The sequence below is a fragment of the Podarcis cretensis genome (genome assembly GCF_951804945.1).
Source record: "Podarcis cretensis genome assembly, chromosome: 7".
Lineage (NCBI taxonomy): Eukaryota > Metazoa > Chordata > Lepidosauria > Squamata > Lacertidae > Podarcis > Podarcis cretensis.
In genome coordinates this window covers 60,598,947-60,618,647 of record NC_137176.1, presented here as the reverse complement: position 1 = coordinate 60,618,647, position 19,701 = coordinate 60,598,947, and the positions used below count along the sequence as shown (strand labels likewise).

The window sequence follows — 19,701 nt, the reverse complement described above, 5'->3', positions numbered from 1 at the left end:
GGGTTAGGAGAGAAATTTGATTCAGTTCTCATTTAAAGCTGAATCTGTCAAGTTCACCCTTTCTGAGACAATATGAGAACTGGAACATAGCCATTCTTTAATATCCAAATATTGCAATTCATTTCTCCAACACAATAGTGTTTACAAAGATGCATATATTAGGGGTAGGTGTGCCTAAAAATTATTATCAGTGAAAATAACATACAAAAATGTATTATATTAAGAAAAATTGCTTTTAAAATATTTGTGTTAGGCAACTGCATACAAAATTGTGTATTAGAAAAATTCATGGCATTTAAAAAAAAATGCAAATTGCTGCAGAAATGTGGAGAATCAAATTTAAGATAGGAAGAATGAGAAACTGATGGAACCAAAGTTGACTTCCATTCCCATGTAAGAGACCTCTCTTCATCTAAGCTTCAACCTTGCCCAATAAAGAATATTTAGTACTATATCCCTACTTGGTTGATTAATGATGAGACTGCCAAAGTTGTGATGTTCCTGTCTATTCAAAAGGAAATATCACAAATTTTTGCATGCAAAAAGACTTTTGTTGAGAAAGCAGTCTCAATATAATTTCAGCTGTGTGCCTTTGTTTGAGTGTATCCCTCTGCCTCCACTTCAGCATGTATAGTTCTCAATCCCATTGATTAAAGCATTTCTGTTGCATTTTCTTGCTACCATAACTCAGTCTTGGGTTCTCCTTAAGCCGCTACACAAGAACAGTTGGTGGCATGCTCAACTATAGCTCATGATTCTACTTATATACCAGCCATTATTATTGGCTTTCCCAATGTCTCATCACTCTACTATTGTGCATTAATGCAATGCCATTAGAAGAGGAAGCACAGTGAAAGTGACTGAGCAATACTATAAAGTAGAGGGAACAAGAAGAAAAATAGCAAGGATGTAGTTAGGTTTGCCAATGAGGGCGGATGAAATATACATTGAGGGGGGTGTATTTTGTCCAAACACATTGTTCTAGGTGATGCAAGTTGAAGTGGAAAATGGCCCCTTTCAATCAAGTGCAATTTAGACACCGAAAAACTATATGTGTACATCAGCTTCAACATGAATATAACTACAGATGGATATACATTAAATGCACCCAAACTGACAATGCTAGTTAGTGTGGAAAAAGGGTTGGGGAACAAGTCATGCAGCTACTCATAGCCTGCAGGCTCCATTTTGAGTTGTTTTTAAAGACATGCCTTTGAACGGAGAGGGTTGCTGAGCACGATTAGCTGTAATGTCAGTAAAACAGGCAAGAACACCAATTACACATAATCAAGGATTTTGTTTCATTGGTTAGTAAATGACTTTATTGCTGAAAGACTGACATAACCAACTGAGTCTTCAGATTCCTGGTCATAATAGCCATATTTGAGTCCATGGTTGTTTTTAAAACACAAGCCATGTTGTGCACCAATGCATAATGTAAATGCCTAGCAATGTATGTTGCTTGGCAACCAAGCAAATGGAATAGCAAAGAACAAACTGAGAACAAGTAAGCTTACCCTGTGGTGCCAATGCCTTAAGAAGCACAGCAACTCACCCATGATTATTATTACAGTGTTCATTAGATTTATTTGGCCTTGTGGAGGTGGAAGGAGGGATCACAGGAACCGCCTTAATGATATAAGTAGGTGAAGGAGTAACAGTTGTAGCCTAAACAACGAAGTAGGAAGGGAACTCCCCTAGTCAGGCCCAGCACTAGGCTCAAAAACTGAGCTATTCCCCCATGCCAAACTCATACAAGAACTTGGTTTATTCCATATGCATCACAATGAGTTTTGATCCCCCTTCCAAGATAGCTTTCAAAGCTTCCAGACACCTCCCATTCTCTTAGTGGGCCACTTACTTCCAAATGCATTCCTCCCTACCCATTCTCTTTTCGAGGTTGCAATTACAGCCACAGTAGAATGAATGGAGGCCCATCCCCTTGCCCTGGTGTCTGGCATGGATATTATGCTGACAGGTCAGGTATCCAGAAAGCTGTGGAAACTAGGTTTTCCTTGTGCCTGGCTCAGTATCATGCCTACTGTCATACTTCAAGGGCTACCCTCAGGGGGATGGGGGCTCAGTTCTGGGAGGATGAAGCCTTTAACTGAAACACTCAGAAGAGAAGGGTTCCAGGTGCAGCACATTCTCAAAAAGCCAAGATCAACAAGGTCAGGAAACAGTTCAAGATCAGTATCAAAGGGAGTTCAGCAAGGGAACTAGAAGAACAGGCAAAGAGCCAGAATCCTATGTTGCTTCCAGCAACTGGAAGATTCAAGAGGGAGGCTCTTGCTTCCTAACCACAACAGCTGGAGATAAAGGAGTATCATGGATTGCTTGTTCATGAGCAGACCTCTTGTTCATGAGGAGAACGAGATATTGTTCCTTCCTGGACCTGAAACTTTTGTTCCCATCGCTTTCAAGTGTTCTCTGGGAGGAAGGGTTGACTGTTAAACCTCAACTCTGAGAACCGTAGCTCTGTGATGGGATAAGCTGTTTCCTAGCAATTCTAAGCACCTTTAACAAACTACAGTTCCCAGGATTCTTTGGGGAAAGCCATGATTGTTTAAAATGATATGCTAATGCTTTAAATGTATACTGCTGGTGGAGCCTGAGGAGTTTCAGGAGGTGAGGTGCCAGAGAAGAACATGTCACAAGGAACAGGCAAAGCAGAATATATGAGTTGTTGGAAGAAGGCCAATTAGCTTAGTCTTCTTTGTCTACTAGTTAGCCGGATAAAAACAGAAACAGATGGTGGCCAATTCTTTGTTTTTGTCATGCTAACTTAATTCTGGATGTTGGCCAAGGAAGCTTCACCAAGCCAGCATCAGTCTGTCTTTGCCACATGTTTGCCAAATACTCATAGCAATGATCCAAGAACCCAGCAACTTTCCTGAGAATAGAAGAATCATTGAGATTGGACTGCAAATACTCAGAAATGTCACACTGTGAATTCCATTTGTATGTTTAAAAGGACTGCAGTGTTAAAAAGCCTAGGAAGCCTAGTTGCTTGTTTCACCCAAACAACTTTTTTAAATGCACATATATTCTCAAATAAGATAGCTCCTGTTTTCCTTTATAGCACAGTGTTGGCTCTATAGCTATCTTTGAATGCCAGAGCAAATGCTGAACGAAGGGACACAATAAATGATGGCATTCAAATGTCAGCGTTTTACCATTGATCCCACAAATTAGGTGCAGGCAAATCAGTGAATGTTCTAAATTAATAAATAAGTCATTTGAAAAGGTCAGTTTCCCCAAAGAGAATACATGCTTTCAGGTGACATTTGCTAAGGAAGGAAAAAACTATTTTAAAAAAATTAAGCATACCTAAAAACCATTAGTGAATTTATGTAAAAATTGTATGTTCTGTTTCAGCAGTGCTGAAGGGGAAGAGATACCAGGTCAGGAGCATCCCAGCCCTGAGATTTCAGGGCCCAAATCTGAAACCTATGAGTGGCCCTGGGGATGTCATTTGGGTAGGCCTTGCACATAGAGGTTAAATGGGAGAGGGGAGAGGAGGAGGAGAGCCCCCCCTCCAGGATGTCTGTGCTATAATTTGCAAGCAGCTCCCCCCAGGCTAAAACTTGCAAACTGCATGCACAGTCACATATATATGAAAAGCACTCTTGTCCACCTGGAGATTCAAGCCGTCTGGCATAATACAGCTGGAACTGCAGAAAGAAGAGGTATCTCCAAGTCATTTGTGTTTCAGAAGGATTTATTCCCTGAATATGGAAAAGTAGATATCAGATGCATAGCAAGTTATTTGTCCCAAATAAGCAAGATACAAGATCTGATTATAAACAATTTCCTGTGCTGGGATAAAACAAAGGTGTTTTGTAATTGAGAATTACACTCAAGAAGACTTTGCTTTCTGGTTGTGCTGGTCTTCTGTCTGCAAATAACAGATCAAAAAACAAACAAACAGTAGTGGGGTATTGTTGTTTTTTACTGTAGCTGATACTCTATTGCCATTACTGATTGCTCACATTCCATAAAATATTTGTCTCCTATACTGTGAGAATTGAAGTGAGCCATTATTAGCCTCATCATACATTTTCTCCTTTAAAGAAAAGTGGTAGGAACTGTTCCTCTAAGGCTCATAATTCCAGAGAAAGAAAACTGGGCCTCAGCCTGCAAAGAGTTGGAACATACTAATTATTATGTTTCTGCATATAGCGGGCCATAATGTGTGTTTGCATACTGTAACCTAAATCAGGTAGATTCTTACTGCAATTTTCATGACTATGTTGTCAGTCTACTTACAGAAGCTGTGGTTTCAGCGGTTTTCAGAATGAGATAGCAAAAAGATACATCTTAAGAAAGAAAATAATTTCCCCTCAGATATAGGGCAGCTGTTAAGTGGTACTGCAACTAATTGCCTGAAATAATGATATACTATCTAGGAACAGTATGTGATAGCAAAATGGTTCCAATTAATGGAATGGACCTCAGGTCATTATGACAATGGGAAGTGATTTCCAAGAATTTCCAGAAGTTCTCTATTTGCAAGCCTATCCAAAAAGATGAAGATCCCTTTCTTCCAAATATGATTGGTTAATTGCTTTGTTTGAAGAGGAGAAAGTCGAGCAGTCGTGCTCCTTCCCAGTGAAAAGGATGTAAACATTAGGCTAGTAGAACGTCATTTTCATACAATTCTTTCAAGACAACAAGAGTCAAAAACATCCCAGAGCTTACCCCCTTCTCCACTTTGGCAAGTAAAGATATCTGAAACACTCAGCAGCTGCAAATGCTGGTGATATCATTGCAAACTATTTTAATAAAATAGTTTTACTGGTCTAGCAATATAAACTGTGTTCATGTTGGCTAATTAACACTTTCCTTCACCCCACCCTTTACACTAATAACATTACATGCTAACAACTGGGGTAAGAAAGAGTGCAATTGGATCTGACAATCCATTTAAATCTCTGCTGTAACTGGCGTGATATCTGTGATGATAAAGTTGGGGAAAAATTGACAGTATGTTTTGCCATGTTGTAAGCCAAGAGCTGACAAAGTTCCAAATGTAGTCTCTTTTTTCTTCCAGCTCAGAGAAGAGCCAAGGTACGGAATCTGTCATAATAATAATCCATGTTTCCCCATTTGTGCTTAATGCACTTCAGCCTTAAGAGAGCTTTGCAGTTCACAGAAGTTTGTAATCTGATTTATGGTGATCCCAGACACTTGGCTAAATGCTTAGAACAAAGTTGGGTGGCTGGTGGGGTGGGGGGTTGATGAAAAAGAATTTAAAGGGCAACTTTAACAAGGATTCAGCTCTATTTTTAGGTATGAATATCACAGAAGGATGCACTTTCTGGCACCATCACCATGTTGAAATGACACTATCACCAGGCACAAGGTCTGTAATAAATTAAACAAAACTGCAATAACAATTTAGCCTTCAGATTTCCATTTAACTTCAGTTTTGCATCTACATTTTCCTTCAACTCAGCCACCCCTGCTTTTGTTTCCGATCTGTTAGCCATACTTACGGATAACAGATTATTAATGTCATAATTTATCATTTCCAACAATGTGTCAAGCTGGAATTTTTACTCATGAATAAATTACCAATAGCACTAATATGGAAGGCTCACACCTCCGCCTTTATCTTCAGAATGTGGTGCAAATATTAATTATTTAATCCTTAAAAAGACTGAGTTAATTATGAAATGATTATATCCATTAGGGACCTCAGTACTGGAGTGTTCAGCAATTGGGCAATTGGGTCCAGGCATTGCATTGTCAGTCCCTGTTGGAATGTCAATGTGTATTTTGTACTATGGAAGCAAATGGCACATTCCTCCCAAGTGATTGAATACATTACCAATGTAATGATCAGAAGTGCAGGTGTGAAATGTATCTGGGGCTTCTGTTATGAATCGGTAAAAGATATAAAAGCACCCCAATTTGATTCCTGCTTTGGAATTTAGAGGTAAATCTTTAAAAAGTTTGGTGCTACAATGTATTTAAATTGAAATGGATAATAAAAAGAACAGTCAGCAAAAAGCTTCTTAACTGAATATTTAGTACAGTGATAGCCAAGCTACACAGTTTCTGAATTACAAGTGTCATTATGCAACATTAAGGAAAAGTCAGCAGTTAGTTGTTCACAAACTCAGGAATGGTCTGTGGTTCATAAATAGAGCCACAACTTGGTATCCAAACAAGTTAGTTTCTATGGGTAAAAAACAGACTAATATTGGTCTCCAGCTCTACAAATATCTCACCCCATCCCATTGCTTTCATTTATCAGGGAACAAATGTATGTGAAGTTGGTGGATATCCAGTCTTAGCACATTCAGTGCTTTCCAGCGGTTCCTAAATAGGGATGAGAAGCCAGGTTGTTCATGTATTGTCCCAAAACAATAGTCCCCTGGTTTAGTTCCCATTGCAAGTCACTCTAGGTTTCCTATTACAAAATGTGATTTATGTGGTGGCAAAGATAACATGCAAAGGTATCATGGACATCGTGTAAGCTCAGACATTTTCTCTCAAGCTCCTAAAAAAAGAACAGAAACTGGTACTAGCAGGAAATAAGTGTCATTTCACACAGCTTGCTCTCACATAACATTTCGAGTATTAATTTTAAAAGGTGTGTACCTTAAAATATGCAAATGAAAAAAGTGTGAGCCTTTCCCCCCAACTTCAGGTACATGCATTATGCAGCTCATGTGAATAGCTTTCCAGGGATTTTTGCATATATGTTTAACCTAGATTTTCTATTTTTGGTTAGTGTTAGAATGTAGTACACCGTAATATTATGTTTATTAATGTTATAAGCCACCTTGAATCCCAACTTGAGAGAAAGGCACAATATAAATATATTAAATGAATGAAAAGAATAAATAAAGTGGTTTTGGATAGAAGCATGCTGAGGACATTGTATGGTGAACCATAGGCATTTTTTTAAAGGCATTCTTTCACCATAGTTATATAAAACATTGCAATAGAATTAATAACAACATAAACTATGTTACTATTTGCTACAGCAACTAGGAAATTACATGCAAGTTTTTAAAGGAAAGCTTTAAATGATTTAAATGAATGGTATCTTGGTACACTGATGTATTGCAGACATGGATTTTAATGACAAATTTTTACAAATATTGTAAACATATATTAAGTTCACTCATTGACAGAATATTTGTATTATCAAACTGAGGTACATTTTTGCAAAGGCCTTTTGCTATGTGCAATACAATTTCTTTATATTACTTTAATATACATTGGCAATGCATTAAAGTCAGATATATATGCATACATACTTTTTAACCCATCAATTAATATTTCTGATGAAGTATCCCATTGCAAGCGGATGGCTGAGTACAACTGATTGTCCATTTCTGAAGATTATGTTTAGAATGTGTCCTGAACAAATTGTTTGTTTATGTAATGGAGCCTTAAGAACCTTGTCTATAGGACAGTAGCCATACTAGGGAGTAAGACCCTATTGATATCAGTGGGACACACATCTCAGTAGGCATGAATAGGATTGAGTTGTAAGATACTTTTTTGTCCTTTTGGAAACTGATATACCTTAGAGCAGCGTTGTTAAGTTCTGGGAATGTTTTGATAAAAACAACTGGCACTTGTCTTGCAGAATAAGGTAACTGTATCCTTGGAGAATATACACATATTTTCATTTGTATGTAGAAATAAAGTATTCTTGTATTTTAAAGTCAAAATGAACTTCTAAATGCTTGACAACCATTACAAGAGCGCTAGAGCTTTTCTAAAGAACAGTATTTCTATCTTGCTTTGACCACAGTTGCTTTAAATACTTCTTAAATGCATCTTAGTATGAAAGGTTTGCCTTTTCCTTGTGTTACTTAGGTGGATGAGCTTCTAACCAGAAATTCCAATAAGTTCAATGGGGCTTACGTCCAGGTACATGGGTATAGGGTTGCTGCCTTAGTCTATAAACTCATGTTGCCCTAACCTCACAGAGAATACTGATAAACCAGACTTCATATACAGTATATATATATCTCCCAAGATGCATGATAAAAGGGATTCCATTTGCAAAAGCACATAATGGTTTCTAAGCCTTTAGTGAAGGCTAGGAAAAGTTTAAAATGGAAACTCTCTGAACGATGCAATAATTCATTATAAAATTTTTCCATCTTAGGTTGTAAGAAAGCACTAAGTGCAGCATAGCTGTTCTCTGTGTTGTGGTCTCACACAATGACCCAGCATCAGTGATCTCCAACTGGGAGCTTTGCGGGTCAGTAGGGTGAGCCACCTCATGAGAAGAGAAGACTCCCTGGAAAAGACCCTGATGTTGGGAAAGATGGAGGGCACAAGGAGAAGGGGACGAAAGAGGACAAGATGGTTGGACAGTGTTCTCGAAGCTACCAGCATGAGTTTGACCAAACTGTGGGAGGCAGTGGAAGATAGAAGTGCCTGGCGTGCTCTGGTCCATGGGGTCACGAAGAGTCGGACACAACTAAACGACTAAACAACAACAAGGGTGGTCACATGTCCCATTTTACAGAAGACAGTCCTGTATTTCAGGGAATACTCTAGTCCAAGGATTGTCTGGTCCAAGATAAAGAACTGTATGAAGGGAGAGCAGGGGCCTTCACATGCTCATCAATATATTACTGTTATCAAGAAGAGGTGGCAAGAATACACAGAGGAATTATACCAGAAAGAAACGGATGTCTCATATACCCCAGGTAGTGTGGTTGCTGACCTTGAGCCAGACATCCTGGAGAGTGAAGTCAAATGGGCCTTAGAAAGCACTGCAAATAACAAAGCCAGTGGAAGTGATGGTATTCCAGCTGAACTATTTAAAATTTTAAAAGATGATGCTGTTAAGGTGCTACACTCAATATGCCAGCAAGTTTGGAAAACTCAGCAGTGGCCAGAAGATTGGAGAAGATCAGTCTACATCCCAATCCCAAAGAAGGGCAGTGCCAAAGAATGCTCCAACTATCGCACAATTGCACTAATTTCTCACGCTAGCAAGGTTATGCTTAAAATTCTACAAGGAAGGCTCAAGCAGTATGTGGACCGAGAACTCCCAGAAGTGCAAGCTGGATTTAGAAGAGGCAGAGGAACCAGAGACCAAATTGCAAACATGCGCTGGATTATGGAGAAAGCTAGAGAATTCCAGAAAGACATTTACTTCTGCTTCATTGACTATGCAAAAGCCTTTGACTGTGTCAACCATGGCAAACTATGGCAAGTTCTTAAAGAAATGGGAGTGCCTGATCACCTCATCTGTCTCCTGAGAAATCTCTATGTGGGACAAGAAGCTACAGTTAGAACTGGATATGAAACAACTGACTGGTTCAAAATTGGGAAAGGAGTACGACAAGGCTGCATTTTGTCTCCCTGCTTATTTAACTTATATGCAGAATTCATCATGCGAAAGGCTGGGCTGGATGAATCCCTAGCCGGAATTAAGATTGCCGGAAGAAATATCAACAACCTCAGATATGCAGATGACACAACCTTGATGGCAGAAAGTGAGGAGGAATTAAAGAACCTTTTATTGAGGGTGAAAGAGGAGAGTGCAAAATATGGTCTGAAGCTCAACATCAAAAAAACGAAGATCATGGCTACTGGTCCCATCACCTCCTGGCAAATAGAAGGGGAAGAAATGGAGGCAGTGAGAGATTTTACTTTCTTGGGCTCCATGATCACTGCAGATGGTGACAGCAGCCACGAAATTAAAAGACGCCTGCTTCTTGGGAGAAGGGCAATGACAGGCCTAGACAGCATCTTGAGAAGTAGAGACATCACCTTGCCAACAAAGGTCCGTATAGTTAAAGCTATGGTTTTCCCAGTAGTGATGTATGGAAGTGAGAGCTGGACCATAAAGAAGGCTGATCGCCGAAGAATTGATGCTTTTGAATTATGGTGCTGGAGGAGACTCTTGAGAGTCCCATGGACTGCAAGAAGATCAAACCTCTCCATTCTGAAGGAAATCAGCCCTGAGTGCTCACTGGAAGGACAGATTGTGAAGCTGAGGCTCCAGTACTTTGGCCACCTCATGAGAAGAGAAGACTCCCTGGAGAAGACCCTGATGTTGGGAAAGATGGAGGGCACAAGGAGAAGGGGGCGACAGAGGACGAGATGGTTGGATAGTGTTTTCGAGGTTACCAGCATGAGTCTGACCAAGCTGTGGGGGGCAGTGGAGGACAGGAGTGCCTGGCGTTCTCTGGTCCATGGGGTCACGAAGAGTCGGACACGACTAAACGACTAAACAACAACAACAACAACAACTCACCATTCACCTTAAGGGTTACCATAGGAGACAATTAAAACCCAGCCACAAATACAGCTGCAATCATTCATTAATTATTTTCTAGTAGATCATAAAAATACTTTTCAATTGTAAATGGCTAGGGGTAATGAAGTGCCTCTCCAGCATATGACAGAAGCTGGCACAGAGAAAGCCCTCTCCTGGCCCACCACCCCTCAAACTTCTGAGGGTGTCAGAATTGCCAAGTAGGTCTCCTCTGCCAATCCTATTATCCAAGAAGGTCTATAGAAAAGGAGGCATTTGTGGTTTTAAGCATCAATGTGAGCAACTTGAATTGGGCTCAGAAATATACTGGCAGCTACCAAAGACCAGGTGTTCATCAACAACAACCCTGTACCAGGGAGTTGAGTAACTTAAATTCCTGAATTCTGAATATCCTGTACCACCAAGAGTCTTGGCTGGAAAGGGATCTTGAGTTCACTCTCACCACAACCTAGAATATCCTGGTTCTGGGAATCAGGGGATACCAGACAGTCAATCCATGCAGTTGCCAGCTCTAAAGGTTTTTTCCTTAGTCTAGGCAGCTCATCATCACTAAGGGATATATTTAATATGCATAGAATGCTATGTTTGAATGCATACACAAGGTCCAGATCAGGGATTCTGCTTGCAGCAACTCTAACAGACTATCTGTCTGCTTGTTTGCCACAGGTGCTTGCCAGCCGTTAGCTTGGAAGGACTGGCAGATAAAAATGTTTGTGTAAAGCAGTTGAACAGCAATGGCACACATTTTTCCATATGAGCAATACAGCAACCTTTATCTTCTGCTCTTTGTATGGCATGCAAATCTAGCTGTTTACTGCATAAAGGGGCAACAAGAACAGGCTTGGAACATTTTCACTGACTGTGCCCAGCAGCTGTTGGGATCAGGCTGTGCCGAGAACCTCTTAAGATCCTGTTGATAAGAAGTAACTGTCCACTTTTCACTTTACACAATACATATTTGAAGGAAAATATTCTTTTGGCCAAACTGAACCTTGTTTTACGACATTGTTAATTTACAAAAGGATTCCATTTTTCTGACAAAGCGGTTCCTTGTAACTCTGTAAAGATATTTTGTTGCTGTGTTGTTGATGACCCAAACTAACATTTTAAAGAGATGTTTAAAAAGGTTTTTGAAGCTCTCCTTTGACCTCTGTCTCCCCAGAAAAACATTGTAGGCAGGATCAGCCTTACCATTAGGTAGAATGAGAAAGCTGCCTTGGGTGTTGAAGGACAGAGTTGTGTGTACTGCATAGTCTGCCATATGCTTGACACTTGGTACTTTACCACACACGAAGACAGAGGGTGTTGCCCCATTACCAGTATAGGAGTAGGATTTAACTACCACTCCACTCAACTTCTACATATGGAATAACTATAATCAATAAAAATAACCGCAAATCACAATGCTACTACTGGGAAGACATAGTAACTTAGGAGAAACAAAACAACATAACAAGACCTTGGTATTAAGTTGGCCACAACTATATAGATGACAGTAGGCTTTAGCATAGGTGTTGGGTATGTATCCTGAGTCATTCAGCCCTGTGATTTTGACATGTTTGCGGGGAGAGGCTCCCTCTCACCCACTCACTCCAGGTTAGACTAAGGATCCAACCTAGTGCCTTTTTCCCACCACATGAGCTGGCCTGTCAGTTGGCTACCAAACCGACTTACACTTGCAACCAATTCCATAGGCCCCAATATACATCTAGCAACCAAGACACATTGCCCGCTGGTTATAAATGCATGCCATCTGGTCAATACAAGTCCACTTTGTCAAAGGTGATGCCTGGGTGTGTTACAATCCTGCCACCTGATTGCAACACAGTGCAGCACACTCAAAGCCAAATCCTACATATATTGCTCACAATGCAGCATTGCATATTTTGACTTAAAAGCAAGCCATATCGCCTTTATCTGGACTTATTACCAGGTAACTGTGGATAGGAATTGGAAATTGTTAGAAGCTGGCTCCAGCTGGGATCTGTCAGAGGTTTGACGCAACTGAACTTTATCTCCACGGAGCCTCACAGCTGTGTGGGATGTGCTCTTCCTTCTCCACACACACACACACACACACGCGCGCGCAAAGACAAAGAGAAGTTGGGGAGAGATCAGGCACAGGAGCAGCATCTATTGAAAGGAAAGAGAAAGTGAAGCATTGTCTTCATATGGAAGACATAGCAGGAACCAACAGGGAACAAGTTCTGAATTACAGCAGCCCATTGACAAACACCTTACAGCAGAGGCAGCAAATGTTATCTATCAGATGTTGGACTACAATTCGCATTAACTCCAGCCATCATGACTCGTAGTCAAGGATTATGGGCATTGTAGTCCAACAATTTCTGGAGGGTACCACATTGGCTCCCCCTGTCTTTCATGAACAGGCATTGATGGAGGAGGGAAGGGTGAGTTCAGTGATGAGAAGAGCCCCAGGCCTCTTTTACTAGGAGCCAGGGACTCATCTAAATCTTTCTGAAGGCAAGGCAAGGTTTTGGGAACACTAATAAATTGGCTGGTGTTCTGAAACTTCCCTAGATGACAAGAAGGGTCCTACAGAAATTAACCACTTCACCTCTGCCAAACCTCAAATCTTGTGACAGGCCTCATGTGCACATGTGCTTTTAGCACAGTTATTGCTCCACAGGGATTGTTAGGTGGGCAGGTTGCTGCCAACTCCTTTAATGGGTTGGAGACTGTTGAATAACATTTTGTTTTGATTTACTACCATCTCTATTTCCAAACTTCTGTCTCCCCTAGGAATGGCACCTGACTACTGCTATCTTGGCACACTGGTGAACACCTGGTGACATCCAAAGAAACCGATCTAGCAGCTAACAGCTTCTGTTCATTTCTTCCTGCCCATCCATCTGTTTATTTCAATTCAATGCTATCTCAGAGAATTCCTCAGAAAATGAGATTTGAAATTGACCAATTACTGACCACTGAATTCTATATAACCCTGAACACAAATTACTTTCTGGATAAGAAAAAGCTTTTTACTTCTGACTTCTTTTTAAGCAAGACAGGGAAAGCTTTATTTGCTTAATTTCTGGGTATCTGGTTGTTGTGGGCAGCTGTCAGTAAGAGAAAAAGGAAAAGTAGCAACCCTGTTTCTGATTTTAAAACAACAACAAAATGTATTTCTGTAAATAAAATCTCCAAGTGTTTGCAGAGATCATCCTGATATACAGTGCATGCTTCAGGCAAAATTAGACTGAGCAAGGTGAGGAGGCAGCCTGCCCTGGATGGGGTTGCACTCCCCTAGAAGCAGCAGGTTTGCAGTTTTGGGGTGCTCCTGGATTCAACAATGTCACTAGAGGCTCAGGTAGCCTTGGTGCTAGAAGTGCCTTTTTCAGCTCCAGCTAGTTTGCCAGCTACAAACCCTTTTGGACAAAGATCACTTGGTCACTGTACTCCATGCTCTAGCAGTATGGAATAATTCCATACTGGATCATTGTAATGCGTTCTACATGGCACTGACTTTAAGACAACTAGGACAACTGGTCCAAAATGCAGCAGCCAGATTACTGGCTGGGGTTTCATTTATATCTCATGTAATACATATTTTTAAAAAGCTGCACTGGTTGCCAGTTTGTTTCTGGGTCCAATGCAAGGTGCTCATGCTAGGGCTTAAAGCCCTAAATGACTCAGGCCTGGCTTTTAACATTTGAGGTATATATTTTTAGGACCAATTTTATTTTTTGTGATTGTAAGTTGTTTTACACTATTTTTAATATTGTGCTTCAGTGTTGTAACCTGCCCTGAGACCTTAGAGTGAAGGGTGGGTTGTTGTTGTTGTTGTTGTTGTTGTTGTTGTTGTTGTTGTTGTTATTATTATTGATAATAATAATATGGTGCTGCCCAGCAACTTGTCGGAATGACAAGAGCCTTGCTGAGGTAACTTGAGTTTTGATTGGCTGTATAGTTTTGATACAGCCTCCCCTCTGAGTAGTTGTTGAAATATCTAATCCTCCTCTGAACAAGTCCTGTAAATAAGGAAAAACTCTGCTTATTTCTGCTCATATTATGTACTGGTTTCTTCAGTTTACCCTGTAAAGTATCACCAGATAATTCCCCCCACCCTTCCTCTGGACTCCCTCTGCATTATTTAACTGACTGTCAACAACCTCTATGTCCACAGAAGTGTTCTTTGCTATGCTGGTAGTTTTGTTGGCATCCGATGGATCACAAAATTCCATGAGAATTGGAGCTTTGGATCACAGCTTTTGTGCTATGGCATTTCTAAAATGTACCAGATATGTAATCTTTACAGCAGAATGTAGACACCAATGTAAGCTTTGTTGTTAGTGATGCTGTGGAAAAAATCATGCTGATGCATTATTATATTTACTAGATCTGATTGGCCATGCTCCACAGAAGTCATTTTGTGACTGGCCACACCCCATGATAGCTATTTTTTAATAGTGACCAGGTCACTTCCAAATGTGACCATGTGATCCAAAAGGTTGGGAACAACTAGCTGTTTGAATCCATAGAGTACTATTTGTATCAGGAACAGATTAAACAGGTATTTCAGCATCCTCCTTGAAACAAGGGTATCCTTCTGGATAAACTAGAATTAATGCAGAATTCAGAGGGTTGCCAACTGATAAGAAAAACCAAGTTAGTCTGCACCTGTGCATTTTAATAGGAGTTTGAGCTGCATACTTTTCACTACATGAAAATAACATTATTACCTGCTAATGCTTGCTGTTAAAAACACAGAAGCAGGAACTAATAAATGTAAAAGTCTGAAACCCCTACTTAACACAGATAGAACATGTGGTACCCACAAATCAGAAACTTTGTGTTCATTTCACAGATTTTGTGTGTTTTGTGTTAAAGTGTAAGAGCAAAACTCACTGTCTGTGTGAGGATCACACTCTAAATTTCTTCCAGTAAACACTGCGTATGCTACATATTTACAAACAGTTCCACATGCTTAATAGCATTTCCTCATTTTCAGCTAAAATGTGTCAAATCATTACACATTCACTGTTGCCTAAGCTATGCTACTCTGCCCCCTACCCTGAAATGCTGAGTAAAAATAGAGCTGTTAAACCCAGGATGATAACTGACATGATATTTTTCCTCTAGGACTCAATAAACTGGTGTAACTGCTTCTCAGTACCTGGGAACATAACAAGGTTCAGATTAATTAAATCATCTACACATCCATGAAAGATACAATAGTGTCATCAAGAAAAGTGGGTTGCAAAGTATAAAAATATCAGCACTGGCGCAGTTGCTGGGGTCTTACAGACCAAGTGAAGGAGAAGATCAGCTTGGATGTGCTCATGACTCCAGAAGCATCAGATGGACAAACCACCTTTATATTAATCTTATTCCTGTTATGGAGACGTCATGCCTTGTCCATTATTTCGCTACTCCCAGAGAGATAAGTGCATCCAGTAAATTACTATTTCTAGCTCTTTTAGAGAGACAACGGTGCTCTTCATAAGATGACTCCTACATAAGATGCACCATAATGACTCAACAGCCAGCAGGAAATCTCGTGCATACAGACCAGCTGCATAAAAAGCTGATTTGACTTCTTTGCAGTATTTCAATGCCACAGCTGGTTGGAAAGAGAAATGCAAGTCTTCAGCTGCTCCACTATCTTCCCTCGCTTTCCCCAGAATGCCTCCGAACTCCACACTGGCACATATCCACATACATACATACACACATGTTCATTTGTGCCTTGAAAAAAGTAAAAGCAGAATGAAACCCAATAAGTCTACTGCTCCACTTTCACACTGAGAGATTTTGTGAGACAAACATATTTCATCTATGCACTAATCAATGATTCAAAGGTGCAAGGTGAGATGCCCAGGTCAATAGGCCAGCAAACCTGATTCCAAAAGACAATATGAAAAACCACACAGCCCAAATCCAAGTACTTATTGAAGGTCTAATTGTATGTCCAGTTAAGGCTGAGAATTGAAGACAGAGTCAGGGACAGATTATGGACAAGACTCCTTTAATTACAGAAAAGCCATATACTACAATTTATCATCCAAATCCTTTACAGGAGATGATTCTGAACCTGGACTGAATCCCAGAAAGCATTTTGAATGGCCTCAGCTTGTTCAGGGTCTATACTAATGTAAGCATTGGAATGGGTCAGCAGTCCAAGGGATCTGGATTAGTTCTCAGATGCAGGATTAAAGGTCAGCCCAAAGCAGAATAATGGACCAACAAGGAAGCAGATATGCAACAGGTTTTCCAGTACTATACTTATGACTGTCAGGTAAAGATTGTCTAGTCCAGATATGACCCTCTAAATACAGTTGGACTCCTACTCTTATCAATACTGGTCAGCATGGCTAACTGTTTAGGTGGACAATAGGAACTATACACCAACAATTTCCAGAGAACCACAGGTTCGCCACCTGTCCTGCTTCCTACATACCTAAAGTTGGATGAGTTCTACAGTAGAGCCAACATGATTCATGTATGTTTTCCTGCAAGTGAATTCCTCAGAGTTCAATAGGAATTACACTGGTCAACAACAAATTTGTTGTCTGCATTTTTTCAGTTGATTTAGGACGAATCTGATGCGCTGAATCCAAAAATCACATTGGTTTTGCTCAATCAGGTCAAGTTTTTGAGCTATAGCCACATGTCGTTTTTTTACGTTTTTGTTCACATGTACGCTTGTGTGGAGCATTTTAGAAGAAGTTGGTGGGGGTAAAATGCCATGTCGAATAATTGTTTTGATTGGAAATGATTATTTTAATGACAAGAAGTATTCAGGTCCGATAGTTCTGGGTGATTATGTAGAAAAGGGATCAGTTTAAAGTCATAAAACCTCGAAATCTTCCATAAATTGGTGCGGCTGGGATTGACAGAAAGAACTGGAGCAGCCTCAAGTATCCTGATCTTCAATCAGCACGTCGTCCTGTAGCTCATTGTGATGAAATTCCAGTGCCTATCTTCGGAGAACTTCCTGACATTAGTGACGAAGATGCCTCCAGTGTTGAAGGACATGAAGAAGAAGTGGTTCTTGAAGATGATGCTCCACATCCATTTTCCCAAAAGGAGTTGAATGATCTAGTTCGCGACCTCAGCTTGTCAAAGGACTCTGCCGAATTGTTGGCATCCAGATTGAAGGAAAAAAACCTACTCTCTGACAGTGCTCGCATCAGCTTCTTCCACAACAGGAATCAAGAGTACCTCTGTTTTTTTGCGGAAGAGAAGGACTTGGTGTACTGTGCAGATATTGCGCAGCTTCTGCTCAAGCTTGGAGTGCCACCGTACGAACCCAAAGATTGGAGACTGTTCATTGACAGCAGCAAGCGATCACTGAAATGTGTTCTGCTACACAACGGCAACCAGTTTGCCTCTATACCCCTGGCTCACTCGAGTACACTGAAGGAGAACTATGAAGCGGTGAAGTATGTGCTGGAGAAAATTGGTTATGATCAGCATAAGTGGTTTATTTGTGTTGACCTGAAGATTGTGAACTTTTTGTTGGGACAACAGTCTGGCTTCACCAAGTACCCATGTTTTCTGTGCATGTGGGATAGTAGGGACCGTGCTCAGCATTACACAAAGAAGGACTGGCCTGTGCGGGAGGAATTGGTGCCTTGCAAAGAAAGGAACGTCATCAACGACCCTCTGGTGGACAGAGACAGAATACTCTTCCCACCGCTGCACATCAAGCTTGGCTTAATCAAGCAGTTCACCAAGGCTCTGGACAAGGATGGTGACTGCTTCACTTACCTGTGCCAGGCTTTTCCAGGATTGACCATGGAGAAGTTGAAAGCTGGCATCTTTTTACAGATAGGTAGCCGTGTTGGTCTGCCATAGTAAAAAAAAAAAAAAAATTCCTTCCAGTAGCACCTTAAAGACCAACTAAGTTAGTTCTAGGTATGAGCTTTCGTGTGCATGCACACTTCTTCAGATACACTGAAACCGAAGTCACCAGACCCTTCTATATAGTGAGAAGGTGGGGAGGGGTATGGCATCTTTGACGGTCCTCAGATCCATCAGCTCATCAGAGATCCAGAGTTCGGAAAGTCAATGAACGAAGTGGAACTGGAAGCGTGGAAGGCATTTGTTCTGGTAGTGAAGAACTTTCTTGGCAACAATAAGGCCAGAAACTACGCAGAACTTGTCAACAACATACTGACTGCTTTCAGAAACCTGGGCTGCAACATGAACGTCAAGCTGCATTACCTATTTTCACATATGGACCGGTTTCCTGAGAACCTGGGTTCAATGAGTGACGAGCAGGGGGAGAGATTCCATCAGGACATGAAAGAGATGGAGACAAGGTATCAGGGTCGCTGGGACGCAGTCATGATGGCTGACTACTGTTGGACTCTGAAGAGAGACCTCCCTGCCGCTGAGCATTCCAGGAGTTCCAAGAAACGGAAGTTCAAGCCCTGAAGTTTGAAAAATGGTGAAGCAACATACAATTTACGTGTACTTACCTTTATCAATGCCCACCATTCAGTTTTCAGTAAACCTGACCTGATGGAGAGAAACAGATGCCATTTCCTGATTCAGCAGTGCAAAAATACCCTAAATCAGTTGTAGAAATCAACATTCAAAAAGTAAAAAATTGTTGCCCAGTGTTATTCACAAATAAAGAGTGCATGGGAGGTCAATCTAAAAACTCAATCCTATATGTAATAAGTCCTTCTAAGTTCAAAGCAGCATAAAGCCAGCTAAGTGTGCAAATGACGGCAACCTAAGCCATAGAGGCAAAAACCTCACCATCCAAAATAGCTCTTTATGAGAAGGGATGACCAATCTAGGCAGGTGGTCTTGGGTAAGTTACCACCTCTTATCTTCAGCTCAGTTGGATACTCATGATCAACCTCACAAAGCTGCTAAGAAGGTGAATGACATAAGCAGCACAAACCACTCTGTCCAATTAAAGCATTGCAAACAAAGGTACTTTATTTTATTTGATTATTTGTAGTTACAGTGGTACCTCGGGTTAAGAACTTAATTCATTTTGGAGGTCCGTTCTTAGCCTGAAACTGTTCTTAACCTGAGGTACCACTTTAGCTAATGGGACCTCCCACTGCCGCAGTGCTGCCGCCGCACGATTTCTATTCTCATCCTGAAGCAAAGTTCTTAACCCAAGGTACTATTTCTCGGTTAGTGGAGTCTGCAATCTGAAGCGTCTGTAACCCGAGGTACCACTGTATAAGCCACTTCCCACAGCAGCAGCAGATAACAACATCAACAACAGGGATAGAGGGGTGAGGCATGGGGACTTCAGTGTGGTGCAGGCATAGTGGCAGAGCCAATCCAATGCTGCTGTTTCCACACCATGCTGAGCTCCCTGTTCCTAACCCCACCCTCTCCTGGTAAGTGGCCGCCAGTAAATTAGGACACAAAGGTGCACAATGTGGGTGCCACCCACTGACCAAAAGTTACAAAGCAGTGAAATAAAATAAAATGCTGAA

General features: G+C 40.9%; 1 protein-coding gene and 1 long non-coding RNA gene across 2 annotated transcripts in view; one reads left to right on the top strand and one right to left on the bottom strand.

Annotated features, from left to right (window-relative positions):
• KCNB2 (potassium voltage-gated channel subfamily B member 2) overlaps positions 1-19,701 on the bottom strand; it is a 251,054-nt gene that overhangs the window by 192,804 nt on the left and 38,549 nt on the right. The window lies entirely within an intron of this gene.
• LOC307219797 lies at positions 5,279-13,201 on the top strand. The gene is made up of 2 exons (XR_013840569.1): positions 5,279-5,365; positions 13,031-13,201. It is a non-coding gene; the product is annotated as an uncharacterized lncRNA (long non-coding RNA).